This window comes from Equus asinus, chromosome 3 (assembly GCF_041296235.1).
Source record: "Equus asinus isolate D_3611 breed Donkey chromosome 3, EquAss-T2T_v2, whole genome shotgun sequence".
NCBI classification, from domain to species: Eukaryota; Metazoa; Chordata; class Mammalia; order Perissodactyla; family Equidae; genus Equus; species Equus asinus.
This window is the reverse complement of record NC_091792.1, coordinates 97,538,582-97,558,038: the sequence shown is the minus strand read 5'-3', so window position 1 is coordinate 97,558,038 and position 19,457 is coordinate 97,538,582. Positions and strand designations below refer to the sequence as shown.

Here is a 19,457-nt window from a genome sequence, read left to right as displayed (position 1 = left end):
CAAAAAAAATTTGACTCAACTTTCTTGATAATTATTATTTTTTAATACACTTCTAGAAAAAAATAAAAGCAAAAAGCAGTTCAAGAAAATATTGAATCTCTATATAGTTTTCATCAATAAAAAAGAAACTTAACTGTCCTCTCTTCATTTCCAGGCACCCAGAAAGCAGCTAAACATCGAACTGTAGACACTTCATTCTTCATCTTCCACTTCTAATACAGGGTGCAAATGCATGAAGTGACAGTACAGCCAAATAAATCAGTTATCACAGAGCTAAAAGGGAGTCAAAAATCATCTAGCTCAAGACCCCGTCAACTTTACAGAGACTGCAGGTACAGGGAGAGAGCAAGTGACTCGTTAGGGCTCCAGATGGGCCAGAACCCAAGTCTATTCCCAGGGCAGAAATCTGCCCACAGCACGGGCTGCAACATCTGTCAGTTTAGGATAATCAAGGTTTGCACAGATCTAACTTTTGTAGATTTAACTGGAGAACCAAAAAGGACAACTGTGGTTCTTGAAAAGTGAAGGGGGTGGGGAGGTAACACCTGAATTCAACCACCTGAAAAATCCCAGAAATCTTAAGCAATATTTTTCAACAGCACAATCTGTCTCTTTAAGATCTCACAAAATGTTACAATGGCTTTTCCATTAATTATCTGTGGCATCAGAATCAAGATTCTCAATCTTTGCGGCAGGGATTCCAGAATTTTCTCCTAAGTAAGGGACAATGCCCTCCTTTCCTCATTCCCTGTACAAGCAGATCCCTCTCTTTGGGGTCATCCAAATGCTCCTGCAAAGTCCAGTTCTTCCAGGTCACCTTTGGAGACTGATAAAGTTAATCCCATCACTTCCTGTGCCACATCAGGTACTTTACCCCACACAGAAACTCGCTCACTTTCTCCCTTCAATTTCATTACCATTTCTCTTTTTCCTAGATAGGTGTTATTTAAATTTTTTCTTGTCTATTGTATTTTATTAGCCAGTAGTTAGTTTTAGATTGTAAGAATGTAATGTTCGTAATAACATAAGAAATATGCATTATGATAATAAATAATAAATTTTAGAAATATTTAGTAATACATATCTAAGAATATATTAGATTAACTACTACTCTGAGAAAAAAAGCCAATAGATTTAAATACTTTCTGGTGATTCTCTATTCCAAAAGACAGTATGCTCCCAGGTACCAGGTGTGGTAGTATCAGATTAAGTGTCTAGTAGAGCACATAAAATGGAGCAAGACTGAAATGCACCATGGGAGAAATAAATTCTAAAAATTGAACACTCCATTAGACAACTGGGAAGTACAAGGCCAGTATGCTTAGTGGCCAGAAACGTTGCCACCTCTAGGAAAACAAAGGACGGACCAAGGTGTAGTGGAAGAATGCCAACAAGAAACTTGCTAATCAGCAGTTGATCTTCTCATCTTTGCCAGAGAACCTGCCTAAAAGGCACAATACTGCATTGCTTGTGAACACTGATTTCTGTCAAAAGCGCCCCGGGTCCTCATTGGCTCAACCACTGTCCCTCCCAAAATAAAATGGCCATTAATGAGAGGGTCTAACAAGCTGCAACTCTTTTCTTCTTTTTTTTCTGTTATGAAAATCTCAACAGCAAGAACTTTTATTTTTATTTCCTTTTAGAAATCGATTCTACATGGTCTAAACCTCATCGGACCAGTTACTTTCCTCCCAGATCTCCAATCAGGTATGCACTCTGGTGAACCCGCTCCTCCTGGTTTCTCAGCATAAGCTTATCACCATGGTCCAACTATGTTTTGAATTAAGACACAGCCATCACATGCCCAGCGCTAGCTACTGTCTTCGGGAGGAAAGAATAATTATTCACCCCATCTGAGTCTGACTGTACCAGACATTATTCAAGAGTGCCAAACCCTGACCCCTGGACTCTTCCCCTTTATGCACCCAGTTCAGAGACCCTCCCTCGCCACCGGAGATCATCCACGGCTAAATATAGCTCTACGCACACCAGCAGTTCCTGATCACCGTCACATGGCGCTGCTGACCAAAGACTCCTTGGAGACGCTTTCGCCCAAACACACATACACACATTTGTGTGCATATTCATCTGTATACACTATACCCTCAGAATTCATCGGCGAAGACGGACACATCTACATTGAGAAGAGAAAGTCGCTCCCTCGGTATCTCTTGCTATTTACACTTGCGCCACCCTCTGCACTGTCAAAGCACTTAGCTACGTTGCTTTCCCAGAACTGCGCCAATTAGGCTGGGGTAAGGTGGGAAGCAAGACTCAAGTGGTACGCAGGCACACGCGCACATACACACACACACAGAGGCGAGCACACACCAGCCCTCTCGTTTCGCCCTTTTCTCTTGTACAGCACTGAAGTTGTTCCCACGGTTCCCCTAGAAAGAGGAGCCTCCCTCACGCTAGCTGCCTCTGAGGCTCCCAGGTGCCCCCAGTTGACGTTATTATCGTCCGGCCAGGTGACCCGCGGCGACTCTCCTGAGCTCAGGCAAGAGAAAGGCTACTCGTGTGTCCCAAGTTCGCCATTTGAACGTTGGGGTGAAAGAATATCACCTCATCAGTAGCGAGCACATGACTTATGGCCCCTGTCCCTTCCTAAGTGTCTGACCTTAGATTATGAGGCTCCGACACCAAAAATAAACAACACACACACACACACACACACACACGAAACTAGCCAAGAAATAGAAGGAAACAACCTAGCTGTGCACGGGAAGGGAAGAGGATGAATAAAAGATGAACACGACTAGAACTCAGACAAATCCTCAAAAACTGTACCAAGATCTCGAAACAGAAGGCCTGGCTGCGGGATCCGGACGCAGGAAGCAAGGCAAAACCCAAGCCTGTCCCCGCCCGGGCCCCAGTGGCTCAGCCTCGCACCTGTTGGCGCCGGGTCCGCTCCCGGGGCAGCCCCAGGCGCCCTCGGCGGCCGGGCAGCGGACTCCTCCAGTCCCTGGCTTTCGCCGGCCGCTGAGCTCCGGCGAGCGCTCGCTCGCCCCGGGCTCTCTGGCCGCCTCGGGGGCGCCGGCAGCCGGGGCGCAGACGGAGCCGCACTCGCTCCGAGCGCAGAGCGCAGCACGGTAGCGCGTTCCCGCTGCGGGGCTTGGCCCTTCCCGGGAGAACTGCCTGGCCAGGGAACAACCCACCTGCAGATGGACCCCGGGTCCTCGGCTTTCGGGCTGTGCGCCGTGCGCCCACAATCGCGACCAAAGGACAGGCAGCGAAAGCGCGCGGGAAGAAGGAAAAGAAAATCCGTCCAACCAGTCGGACGCCTTGTTTATACTGAAACTACTGCTCCAGCCACCGCACACACCCACTTCGCTCCGAGCCCCCGCCCCCGCCGCCGGCTCCGCCCCGCCCCGGCAGGCACCTGCCAATCACGGCGCAGCTCACCGCCCACCCCGCCGCCGCCTCCAGCGCCAGGGACCCGCCCACGCGTCCCAGGGGGCCGGGACTCCAGCGGCGCGGTCGCCAGGGTGCCCGCCCACGCGGCCGAGCCCGGCGCGGCGGTGTTTACCGGCGCTGGTTCGGCTCGCTCCGACGGCTTGCGTTTCCTCCTGAGCGCGCCTGCCTGGGGCTGTTTGTGCAGTCAGGTGTGTGTGTGTGTGTGTTCATTTACCTGTGTACTACCTGTAAATACCGGCCCAACTCGTTTATACAGTATCTCTTAACATAATTATGAGCTAAAAGTCCTGTCCATGTAACTTTCAGAAGAGAGCCGAGAGGAACCACAAGAACGTTCGCTCAGCAAATATTTACGGAGAGCCCGGGTGCTAGGCATTGTGCAAAACGCTGGGGGCACACTTCAGGCAAAAGTAGGCTGGTCCCTGCCATTTGGAAGCTTACAGTCTAGCGGAGGACAAACGTTAACACACCAAAATGTGAAATTGAAGCTGTTACAAGATCCACAAAGGAAGGGAACCTGTGCCGTGAAATACGATTCTGGAGGCACAGCGAGGAGGCCAGTCCTCAGTAAAGGCTGGGTTGTCACGGTAACCACATACTCTGTCACTGGATACTTGATAACTATTTTAGAAAAAAGGTAAAAACCTCACGACTTCACCTTGTACAAATAAAAGCGGGCTGGAGGGAAGAAACGATGGAAACAACTAATGGAAGAAAGAGACCCAAGGAAAGAAAAAAAAAGGCATCAGGAGACTCTTGCCAACTATGTGAGCTTGAGTAAGTAAAGCAGCTTTTCTGAGCTTCAGTTTTCCCACATATAAAACAACACTGTTCCCACCTGTCCTATAGGACTATAATTGGGATTACTGAGATAAAGGAACCCTTTCTGTCCCGGCTGCATCTTCCCTCCCTCCCTGCTCCTTCCTGGGGTGGAAATAGTGATCCTGAAGTTCACCTTGCCTATTCTTAGCTGAGTCCTCCCCTCATTTTCTTCATCCGTGCCTCCTCTCACTTCTTTTCCTCTAATTATACTCCTTCCTTCTCTTCTGCAAATGGTCTGCCTGACTCAGAAATTCTCTCTCCCTATCTCTGCAGTTTAAAAGAAAAGCCTCACAGCCAAGACAGCTTGGTCAGGCATGCAGGGGAAAGCTCGGAGGCTGGGGCGGCCCAGCCCAGCTGTTGTGGTTGTGCTGGTTGGTTAGTCTTTCAAGCTCAGTTTTCCATCCTGGTTCTGTAACAAACAAGCCATATGAGGTTGTGCAAGTCATTCACAGTCTTGAAATTCCTGGTCCTGTAGCAATAAATTAAAAGGGTTGGACTAAATCAGGATTTCTTAATGGAAATATTTCACATATCCTTTGTAACCTCTGGATACACCCTCCAGCCTGGAAGATTTTGCCTAGTTCTACTTTCTGAAGTTTTTCTACACCAAAACAAAATATGTTTATTTTACTTTTTCAAAATGTAAAATGGATACTATGATAATATTGATTCAATGCTTTACCAAACCACATTCTGCTCCCCATTCTGGTGGATGCCTCAGGGCTCCTTCCAGCTCCCTGTATGAGAGGTAATACATATGGGGACAGCTCCACAGCTAGGTAGCCCAAACCCTAAGGCTGTCTCTCTCACTTAGCCAAGTATCAAACCTTAGAAAAGGCACCAAAGGATTCTAGGCCCCAGGTTCCCCATCTCAAAATAGCAATCATGGTTTATGAAAGTAACTTCTTCACTGGGTGTTGAGAAGATCAATTAAACGAGATAATACATGAAATGGGTTTGGAACAATTTCTCTCAGAGAAACCTTCCCTGACCTCCCTATTTAAAATCACAATCACCCCCACTCCACATGGTCCTTCCTCGTTTTGTGGTTGTTTCCTCCACAGGATTTACTGCCACTTAACATACTATATATTTTACTCATTAGTGCCTCTCTCCCCTCATGAGAATATATACTCCATAAGAGCCAGGTTTGTTGTTGTCATTGTAGTTGTTTTCCTGCTATATTTCTGATGTCTAGAGCAGTGTCTCACACATAATAAGCACTTATTAGATACATGTTGTTTGAACCAACTGATGACTTCCTAGCACATGGTAGGCACTCAATAAATAATAGCTGCAATGATTGTGCATCAGTTATTCTCTATCATAAAAAGATATTCTTTCCATTCTCTACTTCTCACAGTTTCTTTCTTGTCTTTTGATGCCATTGGTTCAATTCTTATCCCCATAAATGTTGGGAAGCTCAAGAATACCGGTTGAATTGATGCAGATAGAACCCTGCTGAGTAGAGCCTGACCTGAGTAATAAAAATAGCCACCTGCATTGAGCTTCCGCTATATGGCAGGTCCTGTGCCAAACAGCAATTTTCTTTTCCTTTCTTCTTGGACCTCAAGTGCACAAAATTAGAGCAATCCCCATGATGGATCCATGTCCAACACTCTTCTTTTGTTTTAGTCTCTTTCATTTCCATCTAAAATCCCCGTTTTCACCATCCCAAAGGCACTTACTCTTTCACACTGTAGTTAGTGTGAGTTTTTCAATCCATCTTCATGAACAATGATGGCATTGTTTTATGCAAGTACCACATGAGTGCACTTACCCAAATGCTATTGTGCAATCAGTCTTGCTCTGTTTCTCACTGTTTTCCCTTTACCTTTTGATTTTAATCATCTATCCATGTGTTGATGACATATGTTGGTATTGTTCACTCCTTTTACCCCCTGTTGAGTATTTCACCATATTTGTGTTATGTTTTTTACTTACATTATCTTTTATCCTCACCAAAACCCTGAGAGATGGGTACTGTTCTCTCCATTTCTGAGATGAAGGAATGATGCTTAGGAAGGTAAATAATTAGGCAAAGCCATACAGCTGGAGAAGCCATGAATTAAACCCATGTCTCTCTGATTCCAATGCTCCCATCTCCTTCACTATAAAATGGATTTAATTACTTACTGTAAGATTTATGAAATAATGTCTGAAAAAATCTTCTATCATGAATTTGATTCATTTTACATGTCCAAGATATTGCAGCTAAAACCAGTAGATATGTATATTTAAATTAAACTAGAGACCAGTTGTTTTCATTGCAAAACAATGTCTATTATTTGGCTCAGAGATAGAAGTTTAAAATTATTATTTGTGGTTTATGATTTTCTTAAAACACTTGAACTTTAAATGAAAATCTCAAAAAGCATATCTGCCTTCAAATATTTAAAACTTGTCATCTCAAAGAGGAGTGGGGCTCCAGAATACCAGATAGGACTAAAGAGAGAAAAGTATAAGAAATGGATCACAGCTTCAACGTAAGAAGAACATTAAAGATGTCCCAAGTGAAACAGCAGGCTTTTTCAAGATTGAATTCTGTCTCTCTGGATCTTAAAGGGCCTCGTGAAATGGCCAACTAACTCTCCAAAATAATTCCACATTTTCTCTTTCATTTATTTTCTCAATGTCACTCTGGAATATGGAGATGAATAGTCCAGGGATATGGAATCTTAGCCCCAGTTTATAAATGAAAGAAAACAAAGGTGTTGGTCACACTGCTTAGTGGCAGTCCATCTAGACTGCAGCCTTGGCCTCCTCACCTTCAAAGCCAAGGAAGACAAACCAGTTTTTGGTAAGTATGATGTGCACTGCCTGTCATGTATTTTGACAAAAGATTACAAGAATTTTAAAAAGCAGAAATATGAAGAATGATCAGGTGCAATGTTGAGAAAATCATTTAACAGTTTCTAAATAAGGTATGTTAATATAACATTGCAGCTGATTAACTTGACTTATAACATCTCTGAACTAGTCATGGCTTCTCTGGGACACACAAACCCAGTTATTTTTTTGAACAGGAAAGAAATAAACAAAAACCTATGATACGTACAGTACTGCACAGATACCAAAGTATTTATTTTATGTAAAAGAAAAAAAGTAATTGCTATTGCACAGAGAATAGATTTAAAGGAAGAGGAAGAAAATATAACTGTTCCACTGCCACCTCCACCCTTTCACAGAGGAGGAAATCCTATAGTGGGATGGCTCAGTCAAGACAAAGATATTTTGGTGCCATAGGACTCATTTCTTGGGATCTGGGTTCCATTTCTTGTGATCCTTTCTCTCTGGCCTCTCTGGCCCATCTGGCTGCAATGGTAAGATGAATTACTGTGCAAGGTGTTGGACAGGCCAATTAGACCAGCCTGGCTCTAGACCTCAGAGAAAACCCCTTACTTTCCCCTTGTGTTTTAGTGTGCTTTTCCTTGACTTCCCTTTCCTCATCATCTGACAGCCTAGAGTGAAAGGGGGAAGGAGGTTGTTTGGCATGCTTTGGTTTCATGCCCTCTTCCTGCTTCTAGCCAGAGTAAAAGCAATTCTGTCCATGGGCCATCCTAGCTTCCTGGGGAGCCATGGTGGAATTTCACAGTAATAAAGAGTGCGTATGTGTTTGGCATTGACCTCTCTACATACCATTTCCCTGGAACCTGAAAGAAGGATGATGAAGGCAGGACATGAAGATTTAGACATTCAAGACCCTGAGTCCCTGCCCAGTCACCTCAATCCTTTGCTAACTATACAATGAACCCTGCCACTTAAAAGGGCTTTTTGTGATGAAACACATGGTAGGGTCATCCTTGGAATGATCATCTCAAGAATAATTCTCAACATTTATTATATTTTACAATGTTCTTTCACATCCATTATCTCATTTAGGGAGAACTTTGGGTCTGTGAGGGTCATTCACTTCTAACAGTGGTCATTACAGAGGCATATATTTTCCTTTCCTGGGATTACTAAAAATATTATAGAGAATCATTCATTTAAATTTGCTGAGAAGATACTCCTAAATAGAAGGAAATTGACTAGAAAAGATAACTTCGGGGAAGTCTCTTCCACATATCCATGCAATGCTCTATCACTGTCACTTTTTATCTCTCAGACTTGAAAGTTGTGCACAACAGTGTAATGACTGCATGGAAAATTCCACAACAGATAGTAGGTTTTCAAAGTCCCCTAAGAAGATGCAAAAAATTACTATATCTTCCTTCATATTAGACAAGAACTGTTGAAAGGCAAAATTATTTTTCCTTTCTAAGCATTATTATCTCTCTCATTTGTCAATTCTTATTTACTCTTACAAAGTAATTATCTGTAATATCCTCAGAAGGGATATTAATATTGAGAAATCATATAACCTAGCCTGATCATGAGGTCATGAGACAGTCTCATCATCTTCATTGATTTTAAAATACATAGTGACATTTTTTCTGCACAAAGAAATATTTCATAACGTTAAACATGCATCATTTTGATATGATGTATCACTGTTTTGAGTAGAAACTCAACTATGTTTAACATAAGTTTATTTAGATAAATATTCTTCATTCTATATCATCTTTATGGTAAATTATAAATATAAACATATTTCTCTGTTTCTAATTTCTCCTTCTAGAGGTTTTGTTTGGTTTCTTGTGAATGAGTTGATCTTATAGTGAATTAAGTAAACATTTTCCTGTTTCAGATTCTTATGCCTTTTAATGTTAAGTCTGACTATTTTGCTAGAAGATCCTCTCAGTTTTGACTAATTACCGACCTATGTCCTAGAACATTGAGTGAGAAGGGAGAAGGGAGAAAATGAATAATAGCATAATAAAATTTTATAGCTGGGAAAAATACTAACGATCATCTCTTTTCATCTTTCCCCACCCCCATGCCACCAACCAAGGCATTTTGAGATGAGGAAATTGAATCCTAGAGATAAAATGATCTCTCCAAGGCCATCCAACAAGGTAACAGCAAAGTTACACAAGTTGAAGAGACTTCAACTACATGATTTTACTTCCTAATTATTCCTACAGGGGTGAAATCTATGAAGCTACTTTGACATTACAGAAGTACAATTTGTTTTCGAATATTGATGACAAATATTCTCTACAAAATCCTTCTTGATAAAATAATCAAGGAGAATTCTCTAGATGTTGCTAATAACTTTTATTAAAATTCTCTAAATATTGCTCATACCATTTATCTTATTTAATATTCAAGATAGTAAAATAGTAAATTCTTGGTGGCTTTATGATTAAAGTACCCATGGTCTAGACTATTAATGAGACTTCATAAAGTATATTAAAGAAATTATGGAGCTGGCCCTGATTTCCTAGTGGTTAAAGTTTGGTGCACTCCATTTTGGAGGCCCAGGTTTGGTTCCCGGGTGCGGAACCCCAGCACTTGTCTGTCAGTAGCCATGCTGTGGCAGTGTCTCACATGCAAGAACTAGAAGGGCTTACAACTAGAATATACAACTATGTAGTGGGGCTTTGGGGAGGGGAAAAAAAAAAAGAGGAAGATTGGCAACAGATGTTAGCTCAGGGTGAATCTTCTGCAACAAAAAAAAAGTTGATCAAAAAAGCTTCCTTAATAAGCATTTACTGTTGTCATCATGAATACATATACCTAAGGTATTTTCTCTGTCATATAATAAAATAACTGATTTTAATAAGACTATATCATCTTTTAAAAATATTACAGCATTGTTATAATTTCTAGATAATTCTGTGAAGTTTAATTTTGTAAAATGTCCCAACATTCATTTTGACACATGGATAATCATTATTTCCCTGGAAAAACCAGCATTTCTGTACAATATAGTTAGATATTGCTATGGAAAAACATAATGCTAAATATATTTTCTGCATAGAAACAAATGGAGCAGATCATATAATTTAACTGTATTTCACTAGTGAATTAGAGAGAACGGCTGCCTCTGCGGAGGAGTGGAGGCGGGACTGGTGACGGGAGACAAAGGGAACTTCAACTTTATGTGTGCTGTTTCATTTCTTTCGTAAAGAAAGCTATAAAGCAGATATGACAAAATGTTCATGATTATCATTGGTGGGGGGTGGGTACACAGGTTTCTATACTTTTTTTTTACTTTGTAAATTTCTTCAAAAAGCCAAAAGATTTTTATAATCAAAATTGGATGTTTTCATATAGCTATACAGCATAACCTTAAACTTCTATATTTAAAGCTTACATTTTAAGGTAATATATACTGGTAAAGTTATTGTTTTATGTTTTTCTGATCACTGATTAATCACATTTGTAAAGGATAACTGTCAGTCAAAAGTCCAGAGTTTATTTGGTCCCACTATACAAAATTATAATACATGAAAAGTGTGTTAAAGAATGTTATGTATCTCACATGGTTTATCAAAATGAGCCCCCTCCTGCTTTGTGATGTGCTTGTGTGTATCCCCTCTCAGATAGAGATGTGTCTTGTGGGTAACACACAAAAGAGCTTTGATTCTTGACTGAAACCTGCTTTAGAGTTAAATATCCCACAGGGTAACACTACTAGCATATGATTAATGTTTCTAGGGCCTAGAATTAACTAGTGATAATTTTAGAATCTACAATTATCTACATAATTGTCTCCAATTAGCTGTCTCTGAAGAGTGGTCACGAACTGAAGGAAAATGGAAGTTGACTATGTTGATATCGCTCCCTATTAGTGGAATGGTTCATTTACTTAAGATCTGTTGAGAGAGTCAAGGTGTGTGTTTGGAGATGTGTTTGGGTAAGTAAATGGGTTGAAAGAACGTGGCTGTTGCTTGTAGAGGTGAAGTTTGGAAACAGTTGGAAGAGAAGAGGAATTTTCTGGCCCAGACTGTTGTTCAATGATTTTAAAGAGATTATCTCCTAAGAAAAAGCATGGAAGGAAATAAGTCTAAGAAAGACCAAGGCCTTCTCTATGGAGGTATGAATTTAACACCTCTCGCAGCAAGAAATTCATAACAAAGAGTTAAACAAAATGTCTCAGTCTGGATGAAGCTCCACAGACAAATAAAACATTTGTCTTAAGTTCTGTTTTGTTTTTTAAGAACTCAGAACAAACTCTTTTTGAATATTCTGCCTTCCTAAGTTAAAAGTCAAACACCAGCTGTTGTAAAAGGCTGTCGTGAACCCAAACTTTCTAACTTCCAAAATAACTAACAACAAACAGTATTTTTTCCCAAAAGAGTTGAACTAGGACATACTGTTTTGAAAATATCTCTAGATGTGATTTTGGTTAGGCCTGGCCTTGCTCTTGCATTAATGCTAATGGCAGACATATTGTCATTTTTAGAATCAGAACATGCAACAAAATAAAAACAAATGTGAATTTTGGTCTGTGTCTTTCCATTGGTGAGGAAAAAACCCATATATCTATTGTCAGACCCAATCCTTTAAAGTATATCACAATGACTTTAACTCCAAGAACATCTCACCTGACACAAGTAAGGTGTCTATTAGGCTTCATATTTTTTTTTTTGAGGAAAATTAACCCTGAGCTAACATCCGTGCCCATCTTTCTCTACTTCATATGTGGGACGCTTGCCACAGCATGGCTTGACAAGTAGTGCCTAGGTCCACACCTGGGATCCAAACTGGGGAACCCCAGGCCACTGAAGCAGAACCTGTGAACTTAACCGCTCTGCCAACAAGCTGGCCCCTTCATAAATTTTTATAGGTGTTTTTAGGTTTTCTTTTCTTTCTTTGTTTTTTAAGATCTGCAAACTACATAGTGGTGAAAATTTTTCACTCCAAATTTTGTCGTCATCAACCTATGCTTCAAGGAAGAGGGAAGGTTTGAACCTGTCAAACAGGAGTTCTTTTGGGGAGAAAAAAACCAGTATATTGAAATAAGTCACTTGCAAAAAGGGGCTGGCAGAACTTATTCCAGAGAATACAAAATGAGGGAGGAAATGCAAAACAGGTCAGCCTGTTGAGAATAAACAATGGAAGGGACTCATTTTCTCACTTGTAGAGTAAGAGCAGTGACCAAGGTTTCAAAGGGACTCTGGTCAGAATAAAGAGGATCCTATAAAACTTTGCTCTCCTTTGAGATGTTAACATCTCAGATTCTTAGTTTCCTCAACTGTGAAATGAGGGGATTGGATGACATGATTTTAGAGGTGTTTTCTAGCTGTCAAATGCTACTTCGTATTGACTGTTTTTCTGTATTTTTTTTTTTTTTTAAGATTGGCACCTGGGCTAACAACTGTTGCCAATCTTTTTTTCTTTTCTGCTTTTATCTCCCCAACCCCACCCCCCGTACATAGTTGTATATCTTAGTTGCAGGTCCTTCTAGTTGTGGGATGTGGGACGCCGCCTCAACGTGGCCTGGCGAGCGGTGCCATGTCCGCGCCCAGGTTCCGAACCCCCGGCCACCGTAGCGGAGCGTGCAAACTTAACCACTCGGCCACTGAGCCGGCCCAATATTGACTGTTTTTAATTGTTAGTTTTTAGACTGGTTCCATCTGGATTGCTCAGCAGCCAGCCAAGAGGCTTGAGGAGGCCCAGAAGTAATAGACTTGATGTAGCCCCACTAACTTTATGATTATGGGCATAGCCTTTCCCTGGAATTCAAGGGCTGCATTATTATAGTGATTTGGATGCTTGAAAGAGTCCCTGGGGATCTGCTTTCATTTTCCCTAAGCCTCTGCCTAAACCAGAAGCAATGGCTTCAGCTAAATGTACCATGGCCTAGTGATACTTCTGCTCTGGGTCTGGTTTAATGAGACTTGAGATTCAACTTCGATTATGGAAGATGCGGGACTAATTTCTTATCCAATAGATATGCATTCCATATGGGGTGACCAATTGTCTTGATTTTCCCAGGACTGTCCTGGTTTTAGCACTGAAAGCCCTATATCTTGGGCAAACTCTCAGCTCTAGGCAAATTGGGATGGTTGGTCACCCTAATTCCACAGATATTTACTGAGAACCTTCCATGGGCTAGGTCCTGCAAAAGGCAGCGGGAACCCAATGAAAACAAAATAGACAAGGTGCCTGCTGTTATGAGGCTACCATCCAGGTGAGCAAGACAGGCATTAAACAAGGAAATAAATAAACAACCAATCATTATAGATGGTGATCATTACTGGGATGGAGAACAGATGTGGAGGGAGGGTCACGAAAGGCTCCTCTTAAAGTAAGACCTGAAGGACAAGAGTTAGTCATGAGTATTGCCAGGACAGGTTAGTTCTAAGTCATTTCTAAGAATGAAGATGCACTTTAAGAAAACCTTAGAAGAATATTATCACTCTCTAAAATTATCTTATTTATCCATTTATATACTTGACTTAGAAATAGATTTAGAATAAAAATTCTAATAGAATAATTTGGATAAAAAGCATATGCAAGCAAAGACCTTATCTATAACTCCATGCCAACAACGATACTTGGTATATAGTAGGTGTTCAGTATCTATTGAATAAATGGGTGAAAATATTGCTACCTTTTGATCTACTATGTAGCTCTGTGAAAATCACTTTCCCTGAATTATTCCCCTTTTTTCAATTAGCCTGTCCATAAAGGTATAGATCCTATGGGCCATGGAATACCCATAAGCTTCAGGCCCAGGGCTATTTTGAGCCAGTCTGTGCCCACTGGATCCAAGAGAGTTTTTGAAGCCCTTTCCTTTGCTCTGTGCCCATGTATTGGCTCATAAGATGTTAGGTGCTCTGCTACCTAGTTGAGGAGAGATATACCTCATAGTTTCAAGTCATCAGCTTTATGATGACCTGCCTCTAACGGTGGGTTGTGGGGTTATGAATTAAGAGAAGGCAGAGGTGTAAGAAATTCCACTTTTGCATTAGGAAATTTCTCACCTCCCCTGAAACAGCTCACCCTTATACTTCCCCATTTCTGATCACAGTAACTTTATTCTCCTGGTCACTCAGGCTTGAGACCTCACAGCCCTCTTTGCCTCTTTACTTAAGCTTGTTGCCTACATGGAGTTAACAGCTATATCCTCTTGTTTCCTCCCCACCAAATTTCCCCTTACCTTCTCTTGCCATTTCCTGTCCCATTAAATTCAGAGATTAGAGATTAGCCTAAGAATAAACGTCTAATAAATACAGAGCCCACATTTGGATCCAGGTGGGCTTGATTCCAAAGTCTATGGTCTCGGCATGACAAGGAGGACACAGTCTATAGAACAGACACGTAAACATTAGATGGATTTGCATTGTAGTAAGTGTTGTAATTGAAGTGCAGCCAAAGCTCATGTGCTTTCCATTACCACCTAAGTGGTTACGGTGCAGTTTGGGGGCAGGGCAATGCTGCATAGTGACTAAGATCTCCCACAAGGGAAACAGGAAGAACTTGGTTCAAATTCTGGCTCAGTGTGAAACTGAATAAGTTGTTTAATCATCATGAACGTCAGTTTTCTCATTTGTAAAGTTAAAATAATAATGTTTGTTTCAAAAATTAAATAATATACATATAACATCATTAGTATAGTATCTGGAACATAGAACTCAATAAATGGTAGTTAATTAAATATAATTATCATCATTATTCAGAAGCCTCTTTCATCTTTAATACCTCAGCCTTTTCCAAACTCCTTAAAAAAATCCAACTATATTTGCTTATGTATATGTGTGATATCATTTTGTGTTGTTGAAGAACCATTTGAAATTGCTGACACCCTTAAATACTTAGCATGCATCTCCTAAAAATAAAGACATTCTTGTACATAGATACTGATATATCTAAGGACCTAAGAAAAATCAACAAATATTAACTAATATCTAATTTCTAGTATGTATTTAAGAATTTAAATTTCTTAAATTGTCCCCCAAAATTATTCCTAAGGATTTTTTGAACCAGGATGTAATCAAGGTTAATGTGTTATATTTGGTGGTTGTTTCTTTATTCTCTTTTAATCTCCACCAGTCCCCATCCCACTCTTAGGCCTTCTCTTCTTTTCTTGTCATTGCCTTTTTTCAAGAAACCAGACCATTTGTCTCAGAGAAAATACCAGTTTCTGGATTTGTCTGATATTTTTCCTCGGGGTGCCATTTAACTTGCTCTTTTATCCTCTAAGTTATCTCTAAATTGAAATGCAGGTTTTAAGGCTTTATTGCTCTTAGGTTAAACATTGTGGCAAGAATGCTTCAAAGTTGATGCTACGTAGTTCATATTACATCATATCAAAAGTTCCATGACCACTTCCTCTTCAAAATATTTTGTGGTTTTGGAGCTATCTTGGGGATATGGCAAGACCAGTGGTTTTCAGCTCTGGCTTCACACAGAATCATCTGGGGAGTTTTAAAAAAATTTGTTCCTGAGTTGCACCCCTAGAGTTTCTTGCCTCAGGCCCAGGCGCTGATATTTTTGTAAAGCTTCTCTAGGCAATTCTCATTGTAATCAGGGTAAAGAGGGGCTGGTTTAGAACAGGCTCTGAGAAGGCAAGGGTGCACCTTTCTCACTTACTAGTACGTACTCTCAGTCTTCAGTGGAATGCCTGGTTCATAATTACTGCTCAATAATACATGCTGAATCAATTAATTAATATTCAGCATATAGGCAATGATCCTCCTTTCATACTCTAGCTTTTTCTTTTTTTCTAAATGGTGTACTATGAAACCAATAGGTGAATTTTATAGTATGTTTAGAGAAGTCAGAATATGTCACTATTTGCCAAATTTCTGAAAACTACGTATCAATTGAAATAGAATCAAACTTCTAAAAGAGGAAAACAAAGCAGACAGAGAAAACAGAGTTTACTGTGTTAGCTTCATTCTGCTGCAGACAATTCCATTGTTTTTTCTTTTCACATTACCAGTTCTTATCCTAAGGACTGGCGAAATTACTAAAATTCCTTACAGAGGAAGAAAGACTGGGCATTTGTCTTAGTTGTAATTGTTGTTTCTTTCAAATATACTTAGCAAATTTCAACCATGTGGAGTGCAATAGAAAGAGAGGAACTTTGGGTATAGTTACGCTTCTATTAGTTCAAATTCAACTTTGGCCAAATATTAAAAACAGAATAAAAAGATGCATGGTTTGTTAGGCCTTGCAAAACTAATCATCTGTAGCTTGAAATACAAAGGAGATAAGAATGGCCACCTTCTCCTAAAAAAGAAGCCTATACCATAGCAAACTTAGAAATAGTGAATATACGCTTATTTATTGGACTTCTACTGAATGAAAATCATCAACAACTCAAGAGAAAATCAGCAAAGGATATGAACACAGTTTGTATCTGAGAAGGCTTTTACACAGATGAAAATGCTCAGTCTGACTCATATTAACAAAAATGTAAATTAAAACTGTACTGATATATCTTTTTCTTTAACTATATCAGATTAGCAAAAATCTGTTGTGAAGGATTACATATGCACATACTTTTTGATCCACCAATACCAGCTAAGGAAAATTATCCTATGGATACACTCTACTCATTATGCAAAATAACACATGACAAAGTTATTCATTTCCTCAGCTAAAGGATTGGAAGCAACTAACCGTCCATGATTAGAGAACTGGATAAATAAGTTTTGATACATTCCAGAATCAAACACTTTGCAAGTATAATGCAAAATAAAGAAACTGTGTATTGATATGGAATGCTTATAGTGTTTCGTGTTTAGTGAAACAAGGTACAGATTGTTATGTAGTGTGTCCTATAATGTATATAAAAGAAGGAAACAAGAAGGAATATATATTTGTACTGTATTATTTTTTACATAAAAAAATCCTTAGGCAGGGGCCGCCCCGGTGGCGCAGCGGTTAAGTGCATACATCCCACTTTGGCGGCCCGGGGTTGCTGGTTCAGATCCCGGGTTCGGACATAGCACCACTTGGCAAAAGCCATGCTGTGGTAGGCGTCCCACATATAAAGTAGAGGAAGATAAGCATGGATGTTAGCTCAGGGCCAGTCTTCCTCAGCAAAAAGAGGAGGATTGGCAGTAGTTAGCTCAGGGCTAATCTTCCTCAAAAAAGGAAAAATCTTTGGGCAGATAAACACGGAACTGAAAAGTGGTTAGCTATTCGAGGGAGCAGATGGGAACTAGGTAGGTAGACGACAGTGAGATAAACAGACAGGAAGGACACTTTTCACAAGACACCTTCTCACACTTTATCATGTTTGAATTGTGTAAATATATGACATATTCAAAAATTTAAATATTCCTAAAAGCCCTATCAAACGTCCTAGGAATTTTTTTTTTTTCTTCCTGAGGAAGACTCTCTTGAGCTAACATCTGTGGCCAGTCTTCCTCTATTTTGTATGTGAGCTGCCGTGACAGCATGGCCACTCACAAGTGGTGTAGGTCTGCACCTGGGAACCAACCCGGGCCACTGAAGCAGAGTGCACCAAATTTAACCACTAGGCCAGCAGGGCTGACCCAAAAATGTATTCTTGTTAAAAATAGAAAGTATCCCAGATATTCTTACAGTCTTCTTTTTGTGGAGTTTCAGAGTAAATTCTGTTACTTCTCAATTTCACTAAAAATGAAACTGAAACTCTGCATACTTCTCGTACACCCAGATCTAAAACATGGACTCAGGGAAAAACTCAGAAGAAAACTTATCAAGATAATTTCCAATCTTGATTTTTGTTGTTCTACAGAATTTCAAAGTTTTAGCATACATTAAAACACGCACTATTTAAAGTCCAAACAGACCATTGTTGAAAGATAGCCCTTGAAAGGCTAGTGCTTATATAAAATTCGAGTAATGATGTCAAAGTAAAATTAGTCTTTTTCTCCCAGGGAGCTCTCCATGGACTCCACAAGAGTGGACTCGCAAAGAGATAGGGGAATTCTATCAAAACAAAAGAAGGGATTCTTTCTTCACAGGCAAATCAATGAGATGAAAAGAAATTGCAGTGTAGTCATTTGGCTCTTAGCATCTATTCCTTTCAGTTATCGGTTATCTTTGTGTGTGAATTATATTACAAAGAGGTAGGAGACCGTTGCTCTATCACTAGCACTTTGCCTGGTGCAACACACACAATAGGGGTACCATAAAAGTCTGACATATCACAGTAAAATATATCTGTGTTCTAGGGCGTCTGTGACCTCGCCAAGTCATATATCTTCTCCCTGTCCTCTCTCAATTTCCTTATCTTGAAATGGGATGATAGTGCCCAACTGGAATACTTCAGAACTCTGATATGGTGACCAAATAATACAGTAAATATGAAAGACTTTGGAAAGTGTACATTGAAAATAATACCATTGTTACTGTTATTATGACAGATATAAACAGGGCAGAGGAAGGAAAAAATAATTCCAGAATATGCTTCATGGAGACTTAGTCTCATTTTTACAGATGAGCTAAAGGAAACCTAGATAGGTTAAATAACTTGCTGAAAATCAGGTAGCCATTCAGAGGCAGAACTGGAGACAAATTCCCATCCAGGTGTTTTGGTTTAATGTCTCATTTTTCTACTACTATACTTTTATTACTTTAAGCTTTAAGAGCACATAGAAAATGTGATGAAACAAAAGGGCCACGTGACAATGACCCTGGTCGTAGGATGGCTGGAGAAACACTGGAGAAGTGATCAGAGAAAGTACAAAGGCACAGCAGAGTATTGGTCAAATCCTGGTTGGGATGGTCATAAAAAGGAAAATAAGAGGGAAGGGGTAATAGAAAACTAATGTTTATTAAGCATTTCTGACTGACCAGGGTCTTTAGAACTGTATCTCATTTAACTATCACAACAATCTAATTAATGTCATCAACATTTTCTAGTTGAGAAAACAAGACAAGAAGCAGTTAACAGACGATGCAAGACCGGACAGCTAATAGGTTGCAGGGCTGTGATGAAATCTGGGACTGTGGACCCTGAGTCAGGCCCCTGATTGCTCTGCCTCATTTCACAATTATTGATAAAGATTCTAGAGAATGTGGGCCCAATGGGAGCATATTAGATATTTTTTAAAGAATATTTATAATACATGTTCAAAATTTAAAAATAATTTATGTTCACTAAATATGTACTTTCTGAACTTGTAGGATGAAAGATTAGTAAATATCTCAAGATGGACTCATGTTGGGTGTTTTCTGTTTGAGAGTGAAAAATCTGGGGCCACTTCTTTAAGATGAACACTTTTAGGATCCTCCTCTAAGAAGGACCACAACAGGGAGTTTGAGTCAATGAATAAATACTATCACATAGGAGTTGTAGGGGAGCAGAATTTGTCACCTCAAAATATGTCTCCTTGGCATAAGGACCATTTTAGGCTGGTCATGTTTAAGAAACAGCAGAC

General features: G+C 40.1%; 1 protein-coding gene and 1 long non-coding RNA gene across 7 annotated transcripts in view; one reads left to right on the top strand and one right to left on the bottom strand.

Annotated features, from left to right (window-relative positions):
* Nucleotides 1–19,457, bottom strand: part of RASGEF1B (RasGEF domain family member 1B) — a 698,380-nt gene that overhangs the window by 29,971 nt on the left and 648,952 nt on the right. The window contains exon 1 of one of the 5 annotated variants that reach the window (XM_014836319.3): nt 3,159–3,343. The exons of 3 other annotated variants lie outside the window; for them this stretch is intronic. The gene's annotated coding sequence lies outside the window, so the exon portion shown is untranslated. Of the gene's footprint in view, nt 1–2,892; nt 3,030–3,158; nt 3,344–19,457 lie in introns of those variants that run through there. One more of the 5 variants, XM_070505532.1, reaches the window with a different exon arrangement.
* The window catches only part of LOC139044841 (uncharacterized), a 30,081-nt gene continuing 14,365 nt past the window's right edge, over nt 3,742–19,457 (top strand). For both annotated transcript variants that reach the window (XR_011502161.1, XR_011502160.1), the window contains exon 1: nt 3,742–4,194. This is a non-coding gene — a long non-coding RNA (uncharacterized lncRNA). The remainder of the gene's footprint in view (nt 4,195–19,457) is intronic.